The sequence below is a fragment of the Molothrus aeneus genome, chromosome 12, assembly GCF_037042795.1.
Source record: "Molothrus aeneus isolate 106 chromosome 12, BPBGC_Maene_1.0, whole genome shotgun sequence".
Lineage (NCBI taxonomy): Eukaryota > Metazoa > Chordata > Aves > Passeriformes > Icteridae > Molothrus > Molothrus aeneus.
The window spans coordinates 17,109,382-17,122,802 of NC_089657.1; the positions used below are offsets into that span (position 1 = coordinate 17,109,382).

Sequence of the window (13,421 nt, forward strand, 5' to 3'; positions counted from 1 at the left end):
GCCTTGAGGTTTTAGATGTTGCCTTTATTACCTAGAGCAGCATCATACTCTGTTGGGAGAAGGGGGTTTAAGCTCAGTCTACAGCAGTGAGCAAAGCTCCTGGCTGACATGAGGTCTTGAGGAGTAAGTGAGAGGCAGTCTGGCTGCTGCTGCTGCCTGCAGTAGGAGGCATCATCATTACCTTTGAGAGTGTGTTTTGATGGTGTGTGGAAGGTGTCTCAGATGTGTAACCTGGATTTGTTTGCTCTGAACAGCTGACTCTGGTGATGCTGTGGTGTGGACAGTGTGGTCCCTGATCAAAGAGATGCTGAGTGAGTGCTTGGTGACTGTAACTAGTAAGCCAGGTTATTTTTGGCATAATGTCTCTGCTTTGTAAGGGATGGACTGAGCTGCTAAAACCACATTTTCCCCCTACAACCCATTATGAAGCTCAGAAGAGACCAATCCAGAGCAGCTCTTCAGAGGTGGGCTGTTGTAGAGATACTGGCTGTGGTGTAACTAGGTTTTTATTTTTGAGCTCTAAGCCCAGCCCCTCCAGGTGAGGGAATGGGGGTTGTGGCCAGGCTTTGTAGCTGGCTCAGCTGAATTACTTGTAGGTTCTCTGCCTACATATGGACCATTCAGCATCCTCCAAATGCTGTACAAAGTGCCAGAATGTCCTGCAGGAGTGACCTGATGTTATCCCTGAACCAACAGTCTGTTAAAGACAGTGAGCCAAGGAAACACTGTATAACCACTGAAGTTAACACAAGCAAAGCAGAGCTTTGGTGCATGTCGTTGGGTACCTAATTGCTGTGCCTGCCACCTGGGGATTGAAATTGCTCTCTGGAACTGAATGGGATGTACTGTGATAAGCAGTTTAATTGTCTCCCCACATCTGCAGCAGCTCTGTAAAGCAAAGGCAGGCTGAGCACACCTTCAGAGCTCCACAGCCTCCCTGCAACTCCAGGACTGCCTTTTTCCTGCGGCGCTTGTGCATCTCTCTCTGTAGAGCCCGTATGCTCTTGCTGAACTGTTTGTGTTCTCCTGTGCCATTTGATAGCAGTGAGCCCTCAGGTTTTTCTGGGGAGTGTTTGAGGCTTGCTGGGATATAGGTGCAGCCATAGGAATGTGACTGTGAGAACAGCAAGGATAGTCCAGTGGGTGCTAAGTAACAGGATGCCCTCTTAAACTAGTTACTGGGTTTTGGACATGGCATTAGATGAAGGTCAGGGAGTGCTGAGCCGAAATCAAAGTGAGAGTGACTTGGGGGGTGGATTCAGAAGTGATTAAGGACAAATGCATTTGTCTGCTGTTACACAGCTTCGGGAACACTCAGGACTGCTGTGGGTGGCTGCTGGCTGGGAAGTGGGGCTGCTCTCATTTCTCTCCCGAGGTCACCAGCACAGACTGTGCCTGGGGCTGGGCTCTGCTCTGTTCTGGGTGCCCCAAGGCAGAAAGGGTGGTTCTGTGGGGCAGAGCTCCAAGTAGTGGGAAACGGGGCGTTAGAGGCACTGCTGTTACAGAAGGGTTACACAGAGTACCTCTAACTTGGCTAAGAGGTGAAGGGGAGAGTGGTATCTGAGTGTCCAAAGCACACACAGTGAGCAAGAAAAGGTGATGCTTGGCTTGGAGAGGATCAAACTATTACAAAACCCAGCTGAGTGCTGGTTTAATTTACCTTGCTGCCTTAGAGTGGCATCCAAGCATTGGAGCTCTGATGACTTTGCCCCCATTCTTGGGATTCTTGCAGAAGGAGTCATCCCATGCTCCACAGTGTTTCTTTGCACTGGGGAAGAAGTCAGTACAGGATCTGCCCCATCTTATTAAATTTTTTTTTCTCTTTATAACTTAAATTCATATTTTGATGTGCCCACTTCAGTTGCCACAGCTGCTGTCATCTTGCATGTCAGTGTGCAGCTGTGAGTCTGTGCTGCTGTCCCCTCACAGCCATCCAGATTGTCACCTAGGGAGCTGTGGGACTCTGTGTCAGTGGGCTGGGCAAGCAGCTTTGGTCTCCTGTGTAAAAATTGCATTGCAAGCCCAAATAGAGGGATGCAGCCTGTGCTCACACTATTTGAAATACACTGTAATTTAGGGTTTTTTTTCCTCATAAACATTCAGACCTTGCTTTCAACATCTCTGACCTGTGCAAGATGGAGGAGTAGAAAGTTACTGGATTTTTTCTGCTGTGGCTAAACCTCAGGGCCATTTTTTGAGGTCTGATTCCAGATACCATGCCAGCTAGTTTAGCTAACTGTTGCAAATGTGTTACACTACACAGGCTCTGTGGCTGCTTACAGAAGGAAAACAGAAGTTTACCTTGCCTTGTCCTTGCAGTCTCTCTGCCTCCCCTTTTCCTGTGAATGCTCTTTACCCACTTTGTCCTTGGGTCCCAGTTTTGAATAACTTGTCTGGTGTCCGAGCAGGACAGTTTGATCCTATTTTTAAGTCCTTTGGACTTTTTTGTCTGTGGAATTTGGGAACAGGGAATGGCAGGATGTTTATTTTGGAATTGCTGCAGGGGAGTTGCTCGGAGCAGCCCTTGAAACTGCTTTGTGTGAGAGAGAAGCAGGTTATTAGTTAGTTAACCTGGTATTTAGTTAACCTGGCTTTGTGCTGTCAGGGTTGTTTCTCTGGCCCTTCTTGCTCAGATCCTGAATGCATGATCCCTGGTTTAAGGAATGAGTTTGAGCTATGGCTGAATGTGTCCTGTTATCTGTATGGATGGGGCAGAATATCAGTGTTTTAAAAAAAGCCCAAATCTCACTGATACTGCAGTGAATAAGTCCGGTCTCACCTTGAAATAATTGAACTTGTCTCTGATTTCTCAATTCCAGAGCAGCGTGGGGAGAAAAGCTGGAGCTATCTCTGTGCCAGTGGACCTGTGATGAGCAGCTCCAGTCTCCCCTACTCCTGGCTGAAGCCATTGAGGCCATGGTCAAAACCAGATGAGGGTTATTTTATAATTACAGTTAAACAACATAATTTAGTTCAAACATAATTTAGTGACATTAATGCAGCAGGAATGCAATGCAGGCTCTGTTAGTGTCTAGTCTTTTAAGGTGCTTTGTAATTTAAATCAGTCTTTCTGCACCAGAGCATCTGGGAAGGAGATGGACCTGTGAAGCCATGCACTGTCCTTCTGCCTTGGCCAGCTTGGGCTCTTGGAGATCTCCTGCTTTTGGACTCACCCTTTGAAGGGAAGGGTGGCCAGCTTGGGCCAGAGGTGACTGTGGGGAGCAGAGTGGGACTGAAGCAGTCCAGCCCTTCAGTCCTGGTCTCCAGGAAAAGGCACCTGCAGGAAGAGGTTGTTCATTTGATGGCTCTTAGTGACTCCTGAATTTCTGCAGGTTTAAGGGCAGTGTGTTGCCCAGCTGGAAGCTGCTGATCTTTAGGGAGTTAATTCTTCCTCCAGAAGCTTTCTCTGCCTCTGTGACATGGGAGCAATGCCGCTTCATTTCACAGCTCTCCCATTTTATGGTTGATGGTTAAAGTTGGAACATTTCTATCTCCTTCTGCCAAGAAACGTTTAGAGCAGTTTTCATGAGAAACATTAAAAGTTGGAGGTCCACAGCTGATGCCCTGGCTGTTTTGCATTAGTCACTGGGAGGTAAATATATTTAAATGAAGAGCTGTGGCAGTCTTGCTAGCTGAGTAATAAATCCGGGCTGAGAAACTCCATGAAGCTGAATCTTAATGCCTTGGCTTGGAGTTGCGGGGTGGGGTAGTAAAGCTGATGGAATGGTGGGATGTTTCTAAACAGAATGTGCCTGCCCTTAGTTACGCTGCCACAAAGAACATAAATACTGCTGCATACACAACTGAAGTGCTGGAAATGGCTTTTTGTTGGTGTTGCTTTCCTTGGTTCCTGTCTCCACTCAATGTCAGCTCTCGGTGCTTTGCCTCCCCATGGTAGCAGCAGCAGGTAGGGGAGAGATCCAAAGTTTGTGTCTATTCCTCTGCTTAGTGCCTAAATCCTGGCACTGTGACACCAACCTGTAGGAAGTTATAGTGCTTGAGCACTTTCAAGGACCTGCTAGAAATATTTCATTATCTGAGGAATTTTGTGGAATACCCAGAAGGTGATTATAAACCCTTGGAATGTGGCCATGTCTCCACAAAGCACTCCAGCCAAACAGCATTTGGAGGTGACTCTCGAACCTCCACTGACCCTTTCTTCTTTTCAGATTTGGGTTTGGTGCCTGCAGCCCTCAGGCTGTGTGTTCCTGTCCCTGCCCAAGCCGCCCACGCTAGGGTGCTCCTGCTCAGTACCATTAACAGAGCCAGTGCTTGCCTGGTGGCCGCAGTGCCAGCCTGTCCTGGGGGGCCCAAAAGCTGTTCTAGGCATGAAAAGAATGTGTCAAAGCACAGGCAAGGGTTCTGCCATGAGCCTTCTGACTCAAGTGTAAGGCCAGAGGTGCAGCCTCAGAAGGGTTTCCTTCAGAACAGGATTTGAAAGTTTGATCAAGTTTCCTTGTCAGTGTGTCTTTCATGTCGTTCACCCCTCTGGTAGCTTCTGCTTGCTAATTTGGCAGAAGGGGTTTTGTACCTTATTTATATAAATTAAATAAATCAAAAATAGGCAACTGGTAGGTGGAAGAGTTTTGGCTAAAAAGACACTGAAGCTCACCTCCCTCCTCTCTGTGACCCATTCATGTGTAATGTACTCCAAAACTCCAGATTTCGTGCCTTGCTCAGCCTAGGAGTTTATCCCTCAGGGTCTTTCTCTTTTTGTAAGGACTCTTTAGTAGTTGTTAAGACAGAATGTCCAGTGAGAGCTTCCTCTCCAGTTAGGATATTCGTTGTTTCTTTTCCATGTGGATTCTCTGAAGCCTCACAAGGGGTTTTGTTCAGCCTTTAATTCAATTAAGAAATCAAGCAAGAGATGTAAATCTTTTTAGCCTCATTGGTTTCGGTGCTCATGACTACAGCTGTAAAGAACATCTCCTGCACAGTGCAGCTGAGCAGCTTAAGGGAGGGAGTGTTTTTGCAGGCTGATATTTCAAGTGCTGCTAGAGCTTTGTGGATCATTTTGTCCCTTTGGAGCAAGGGGCAGAGGAAAGGCTGCAGTCACCTGTCAGTGATGGTGGCTTGGTTTAAACCTGTTTCTGAAGCAGCAGAAACCTCCTCTTTGATAGAAACCCACTTTCCAGCTCGGTGACTTCTATCAAAGGTCATTGAGGGGTGTGAATTAGACTCAGAACAGCTGGTGGATGGTGAGTGATACCAGGGGACAGGACACACAGTGGTGACTGTCACACCAGCTGCTCCTGCACATGTCCTTTGGCACTTGCTGGGGAACAACCTGCCTGCTCAGGAACACAAGGTCAGGCTCTGATACCTCGTAGTCCTCACATTTAAAAAGTGACATCTTGTGTTTTACTTCTTGTGTCCATGTGCTTTCTTGCCTTGTCTCCAGGTGCCCTAGCTCCCAGCCCAGTGTCCTCTGTTCCAGCTCTCCTGCAGGATGGGATGACTTCTGCTAAAATGCTTTTCTCTCTTGCCCTCTTGCCAAGGTCTTCATTGCAGAATGAGTGACAAGTTCAGCATGATACAAAACTTGCCTTATTAAAGAGAAAGTTGGAGTCAGAACTCCCTGTTTTATCTTGGTGCCTTGAGTTCTGGTTTTTATTAAACCTTGGGAACTTTTAACATTTGTGCGTGTGTGTGTGCATGTATATATAGATATATGTACACACATCTGTTGTGTTTATCTTCAAAATATGCATTTTTATGGCATTTGTATGGGAGGAGATCTTAGTCCCATCTTTTTTTTTTCCATAAACTTTTCTAGTTTAATTTCCTGTGGATTTTAGTACTACCTTCAGCTTACATTCCCTTAAACACAGAATTAAATATTAGGGTTTTTGCACACTGTCGCTCTGTTTTCAGACAGAACCAGGAGTTATAAGCAGAGTTTTTAGGGACTTGCTCTGGCTGGCTGTGCACTGGAAACACGAGTGGAGCCAAAGCCACATTACAGCGCATGCATGCCCTGAGGCAAACAGACCCTTGCTCTGCCCTGCTGCAGCTGTATATTTAGCCTATATGCCCTTTCCAATAACAGCCAGGAGAGGATGCCTGGAGAGGAATGCGAGTCATCATTTCCCTGAATGCCATCCCGGGATCAAGTGATGCTTGAGCCAGGAGCACTGCCTTGGTAACTCTGCCTTCTATAAAATTGTTTGCCCCGCCCTTTTTTATTTTTTTTTAAACCCATGTGAAGTTTAAGCACTCCTGTTCATGACCCCGCTGGATCCTTAAGAAAACCCATTTTGTTTGAGTTAGTTTGGCTTCTGGTCCTTTTATTAGAGGAGAGCGTGGGCTCTTGTTTCCCATCTCCCTAGTGCCCCAGTGCATCCCACTTTGTTCTCTTTGAGCTTCCTCCAGGAAGGATCCATTTTATACCTTTGGTTCTCATTGCTTTTCTCTGCCAGCTTTCCCTTGGGATGGGCCTGGCTCACAGGATGCAAGAGGTGTGGAGTGGCATTGTTGAAGCTGTCCCTCTGCTTTGGCTTGTTGGTGGATGTTTATATCCTGATTTTTCCTGGCTGCTGGCAGCAAGCAAATGGCAGTTCTACTTGGCTGCAATGTTTGTAATTACAGGGGAAAAAAAGATTTCTGAGGCCTTCTAAATACTTGGGAAGATAATATCTGAGTTTCCTTTCAACTGAATGCACTTGAAGATACGATCTGAGTTGGCTGTCTGGGAATAACAAAAGTGGAGGAAGGGATTGATTGTGGTTGCTGAAACTTTCATCAAAGAGTCAGGAGTGTTGCCTAGCCAAAATCTGCAGCTGCTGGTCAGGCACAGCGGACACTCAGACATGGCCTGAGCACAGGGCAGGGAGCACACAGAGCCTGCAAGGGGCCAGTGCAGCAGGGTGGATGAGCAGGGGCACATCCAGATGGTTTTCCAGCAAGTCTGTCAGGTCAGAGTGGAAGTGCATAGTCGAGAGGCACCTGTGGGTACCATACTCATCCCTCCTGCTGGAGGCTGGGGAACGTGGTGCCTCCAGAACAAGACTTGCCACAGCATCTTGCAGAGGAAATGTGCTCTGTAGGGAAGAAAAAACATGCTCCAGCTGCCAAAAGGGATCTGGTGTCCTTTGTGCTTCTGCTGCTGCTCTGCAGTGCCCCTTGCATGTACCTCAGCAGGAGTGCCCTGGCTGGGGGTTTTGGGACTGCCAGGCTGCTTCCTCCCCTGCACAGCACTTGCTGAAGTGCTTACAGGAGCATGTCCTCAGTGCTTACCTCTTCCAGGAAAGGAAGTTTTTCTGGGAATGGAGTCCCCACGTGGGGAGGACAGTGCGGTAGCCCAACTTCTGGACAAACGGGGCAAAAAGGAAAACTAGGCTCTTTGCATCTTTTGTCACTCTCACAGAGTGGTAATGAAGGTAGCAGAAAGCTTCCTGTCAGCTACAGGAAAGTTAAATACCTCGGTGCTTGCTCTAGCAGAATAAAAACTGCTGCAAGGTGTCAGTGGCAGTGACCACTTCCTGCACAAGTGTCATGAAACTGCCTGTGGCTTCTGGAACTTGAAAGCAACAAGTTAGTGACAGCTTGCAGGCGAGTTCCCCATCAGCAGGAGGGTGCTGCTTATTTCCCTGCCCAGCCCACATTTTTAGCACTGCTGTTTTGGGTTTGAGTTTGTTTTTTTTTTTCCCTTGATTATTTTTCAGCGTCAGGGTTTCCTGTTACTGACACCAGATGTGCTGGAGATGAACAGTGCAGAAATACAAGAAAGGAGGAGGATGAAAAAAAGCACCTCTTTTTGTGCCTATGTCCTTTGGGCTCAGTGTCACTTCTGGGCATCTTCACCAGGTGACAATACATTTGATGTGGTGACAATACACAGTGGGCACGCCATGTTGGAATGAAGTTTTAGGGTGAAGAATTGACTACAGCTTGGTTGGTGCCTCCTGAGCTGATGGTGTCTGGGGTGATCAGCTATTGATGGCTGTGGGGGGAGAGGGCTCCAGGGGCCTCAGGAGCACTGATCTGGGGCGTCCCACTTGGGCAGATCTCTCAGGGTCTGATCTCTGATCATCATGCTGCTGTTTTGGTTTTGGTGCACACGTGGCTTTGAGCAGGCAGCTGTGAGTGCAGCATTAAGCCAGAAATCGCAAGAGCTTGTCCTCCAGTCTCCAAGTAAGGCTACCACCCCCAGATGTGCCTGGTTAGTGTTGTGCAGGACAGGATGCTGTCACTGAGCAGTGGGGAGTGGGGAGAGCTATGTCTGGTGGTGAATCTTTTGTCCTCTTCCTGGCCTGTTCCCTCGTGGCAGATGCCTGCCCTGAGCCTGTGTGTGACCAGTGTGTCTCTGTGTGTGTGATCTGCTGTACATCCCTGTCTGTAACTCATCCTGTGAGCAGCAGCGTCTGGAGCTTGGCTCTTTGTGAATGTACATGGCAGAAGCCATTGAAGTTGGAAATAACCCCCAGAGGTGTTTGCTGCACTTCCCATAGCCTTTAACACAGTCTGTTGGAAGGGCTGCTGCCTTTGTTTCAGGGTATGTCCGGAGCAGGGCAGGCACAGAAACTCTGACCGTTTCCTAAATTGCACGCTCCAGGGTGTTCTTCGCACATACTACATGTCAGGCTTGCAGGCTGCCATGCTCTTGGGCTTGAGGAGACTGTCAGTTCATGGCTTGGTGATGGGCTGCTGTGCCCTTGCACACTGCCTGCAGGCTGTCTGTCCCTCCTGCCCCCCTTCCTTCCCGAGCTCCTTGAGCACAGCGCAGCCGTGCAGGGAGCCCCAGCCGCCTGTGCCCGGGCCGTGCCGCCAGGCTGGCACCAGGGGTGCCTGCTGTGGTGTTTGGGAGCGGGCAGCAGGGCCGGCAGAGTGCCATCTTTGTGTGCCTGGCCAGGGACACTGCATTTCATCATTTCATCATTCCTGCTGCTCGCTGCCCTGACTCGCCGGCGCGTGAGAGCTGACAGGACTTGCCCAGAGATCTCCTGTGGAAACACGCACGGAGATCTCTGCACAGACAATAGCTCTGCTCTGCAAAGGTGCACCAAGTCTTTTTAGCTGAGTTTGCTTCCTTGGAGAAAGGCCAGTTGTTTAATGCTTTCTTTAATGAGGATATTGGTAAATAAGCGATCAGGTAAGTGGGATTCCTCCTAACTCCTAAATGCCTTCTTAACCAGAGTCAAGAATTGCATGGCAGTTACTTGAGCTTTCTGCACGCTGGGCTCAGTGGCATTAATATGCTGGTGGTGATTAATTACCGCAGCCCAGTGATGTGATTGTGTGCTTGAGCAATTGGATTAGATGCAGCCGGACAGAGACTTCACTTTCACTGGTTCTTGCTGAAGTGGTGTCGTAATCGGCCACAGAGGAAGAGTCATTTCTAGGACAGCCACCCTCCTCTGGCTGGGATGCTTCCCCTGGCTCCACACCTGGGTCCTGATGGGCAGAAGGAAAGGTCTCTGGGAAAATGTGTGGCTGGGAAAAGCTACTTTGTCCTGCTCTCAGTCTTTCCTTTCAGTCCCATCTTCTGCCTGTGCTGTTCAGCGTTCCTGGATAACAAAGGTACAGCATGTCCTTACCGTGTCAGTGGGACTCATAGCTGCATGGAGAGGGAGCAAATTCCAGCATTGCCTTGACAAGTCAGCATCATATCAAATGCAGCATCATAACTTCACCAAGCAGGCCCAGTTCTGTGGCTCTGTGAGTGGATTTGGCACTAGAGATCAGGAATCAACCTTGGCACATGCAGCAAGCACTAGGACTGAAGCAGATGTTGATACTGACTTTGATGTTTCATCCAACACTCCGAAGGCTTGAACTTGAGACCAAAAGAGCTCTCACAGAAGCACGAGAATAAAGAGAAAGTCAGTTCTTTCAGAAGATCAGACAGAACGAAACATCCTGAAATTCAGGACTAACCTGAACCTTTGTGTTTGTTCTGCGAGACTGGGCAGTGCAGATCCTGCTGGAAGGAGGAGCACAGTGCCATGTAGAGAAGCTGGGGTGGTCTGGCCTTCCCTCAGGACTGGGAAGTGCTGCCTAAGTCAGTCAGCTCTATGGCCTGATGCTTCCCAGAGATCAGCAGAGGTCCACCTGCAGAATTCCATCTGTTTGGGTTTTGGCCCTGTTTTGAATTTGTGGGAAACTGTGTGAAGAAGCACTGAGGATTTTGCTCCTGGAGGGCTCCAGTTCTGTGCCACTCACTGGTCATGGACAGTGACCTAGAGCATGGACTTTTCTAAATACAGCTGGGATGGTTTCTCAGCTGAGTCAGGGTGGTGTCCATGGTAGTGCCATGTGAGGTGGTGTGGGCTCTCAAACCAGAGGCACCAGGCAGGTCCCAGCACTTGTTCCAGCCTTGCTGCAGGTAACATTCACTCTTCTGCAGCTGCATCCAGACCCACAGTGCTGGTGGGCAGTGGACTTGCAGAGCAGCGCTACTGGCTATAGGCAGGGGATCTCCTATCCCAAAAGTTATTCCACCTTGCACTGATAGTCCATGTGGACTGCAGCACTGCAGGGCAATGCCTTGTACAGCTCTGCTGATAGCTGGAACCCTGCTTTTCCTCCTTCACACACTGGGAGAGGCTGGCAGTGTTTCAGCTTCTGTCCATTGTGTGCTGAGGTGGAGCTGTGTTAAGAGGTTTGTTTTTTTTTTGGTGGCGCAAGTTTGTTCTCAGCTCTTCTGTTTGTTCTTTGTTATCAGCTACTGAATTCCTCCTGTACCTCCTGTGTGCTCCAGTCCTGTATGCTGAGCCTGTTCTTCCATGTTTTCCCTAAAATGAAACTCTGAATTTGCAACCTGCAAGTGTCACAGGAGCACATAATGGCCATTTGCTGGGCTGGGAGGCACATATGGGGCAGTGTTTGTTGATTGCTTTGATAAGTATTTCTGAAATAGGTGATGACTTCATCTTCCTCTCTTGCTCACCACGGATACCAAGAACCAGCTCCTTTCTGCCCAAATGCTCCTCTCCATCCAACAAAAACGCCCCAGGCTGGATCACATCATTTGGCTGAGCAGCACAGAGCTGTACCACGCTCATGCACGAGCTGCACTGCAGTGTGACAGGGCAGGGGCTGGCCTGAAGCACTCCCCAGGTGTTTTACAGCCTTGTGCAGTTGTACACTGTGTGTCTGGCTGTCTGGGGTGTCTGTCCTCTGCTCAGGTGTGGATGCTCAGTGCAGCAGTGAGAGGCAGCTGCATTCCTCCCCTAGCCACAGGTCTCTGATCCTGCCTGTGCTTGCCATCAGGACTTTCCAACGAGCAGGTTTCAGGAGAAGTAGCTCATGGACAAGGTGCCATCACTGCAGTCACCATGCTCCAGGCTCTGTGGAGTGTGAAGGTAGTTCTTTCAGCTCTGTGAGGCACACTGCAGGGACACAACCCCCTCATTTCTCACTCTGATGAGCGGTGACTTCCTCAGGACCTCCTGCAGGTGTCTGCATCATCTCTGTAGCTCATTCACATGGCCTGTTGGATATTCTCCAGCAGACATGTACTGTGGTACTCATTTACCTGCTGAGATAACTCTGTGCTCATCTGAAATCAATTGCAGTGTGTCAGATCCTCCTCTGGCCACACAGGGAGCTGGTAGGAGAGATGTGCCCTACAGGGATTGTGACTTGTCCTTACCCAACAGCCACTTCCTGAGGATAAACTCTGGCTCAGGCACCTTTCTCTGGGTGAAGACCATCCTATGCTGGTGGTTTTTCACCCAGAGGGTGGTGGGGCACTGAGTGGGCACCCCAAGGAATGGTCACAGCCCCAAGGCTGACAGAGCTCAAGAGGCATTTGGGCAAGGCTCTCGGGCACATGATGGGATTCTTGAGTGTCTTGTGCAGTGCCAGGAGTTAGACTTGATCATCATGATGGGCCCCTTCCAGCTCAGCAGAGTGTGGCTCTGTGTTCCTTTGCCTTTGGGAAGAGCCTGGCTTTGCCTTCCTTGTTGTTTCATCTGGTACATTCCCCTCCCAGTCAGCTCAGACAGCTGGAAGCACAAGAGCAGCAGGGAGTGGCTTTTTTGTAGCACTGACCTTCTTACCAGCCATCCTCCCATCTGTCTTGTGGTTCCCAGCAATGCTATCCTGCCTCTGCTGTCTCCTCTGCCTTTCACTTGAGACAGGTTCTCCACAGAGCAGTGGTCAGATCAGGTATCTGCCTGGTGGATCCTGTAGCCAGAGGTTATTGCATTCAGCTCCTCATTCCTACTACCCACAGCCCTCTGTGCTGTGCCCTGGGCCTGCTACCTTGGGCTGGGAGGTGTCAGCCCTTCTCTGTGTGGGGATTATTGTGAAAGGCCCATGGAGGGGTGCAGATGTGCAGGTCCTTGCACGCTGCTTCTCAGCTTCCCTGGAGCTCAGGCTTTAGGGTGAGCCACCAAACCTTATCTTTCCTGTTATTCCTAGAGCCTGCTGTGGTAGCCTTGGGCTTGGGTACCTGCATGGGCACACACCTCTGCCTGCTTCTGCAGGCCTCTGGTGGGCAGTACACCCTGCCTGGCCACAGCACAGCAGCAGCTGAGCCCTGTCATGCTGCTCCAGGAGCTCTGCAAGGGCAAGAAGCAGTGGGATTTCCCTTCCCACACAGACTGGCTCCAGGGTCTCTTGGGACAGCCTGATGTGCATCATATGGTGCAGACAGAACAGGCTGAAATAAATCCAACTGGGAGCCAGTGGTTTGCTCTGGGAATTTGGAGCCACTTCTCTCTCAGCCTGGGAAAAAGGAGTTGGTTCAAGGCATTAGGGAACCCAGTCTTGTGTGCTCCTGGCATTGAACAATGTCTGCTTGGTCTGTTTGTCTGTCCTGCCATCCTTTGTAACCCACCATTCCACTCATTGGGCAGATCAGTTACCAGGGGCTGTGCTGGCTGCAAACTGCCATACCAGAGTGGGCAGCACAACTTCCCTGGGGTCCCAAATGGCTCTGTCCTATTCCAGGAATCCAATGGTCTCCTGCAAGCAGTCTGTGAAGAGGAACATGGTGGCACAGATCTGTGTCTGCCATGGCTGAAGGCAGTCTGGAGGGAGAAGTAGCTGGGGAAGCAAAGGAAACGATGGCCAGAGGAACAGAGAGAAAGGAGATCCAGGGAAGCAGGGAGGTGGTAATGATGGGAAGTAAGTGAAAGAACAAAACAAAGTGAGGGAGAGCTGGAGATGTGTCTTGGCAGAGTGTGGGCACAGGTGAGCTGTGCAAGCAGAAGAGAGCTGGTTGGCAGCATAAACCAGTGTGTGTGCATTGCTCACTCCAGTCTAATTTGGGGCTGCATGTTGCAGGCCCCCAGATCAACTCTGAGCACACTAATAGAAAAAGCTGGACCTGAGAGGAGACCTGGCTTAAAAACCAGGCTCATGGGTCAGAGGAGCAGAAGCATCTCTCATGTGTCAAGCCATTAGGATGGCAGCTTTGGACTTCCAAATGTTTCTTGGTATCTTTCCTACTGGGTAACTGGCGTTTAAATCCA

At 49.5% G+C, this 13,421-nt stretch overlaps 1 protein-coding gene across 1 annotated transcript in view; it reads left to right on the plus strand.

The window, feature by feature from the left end:
• The window catches only part of DAG1 (dystroglycan 1), a 50,098-nt gene that overhangs the window by 20,480 nt on the left and 16,197 nt on the right, over window positions 1–13,421 (plus strand). The gene's annotated exons all lie outside the window — the stretch shown is intronic.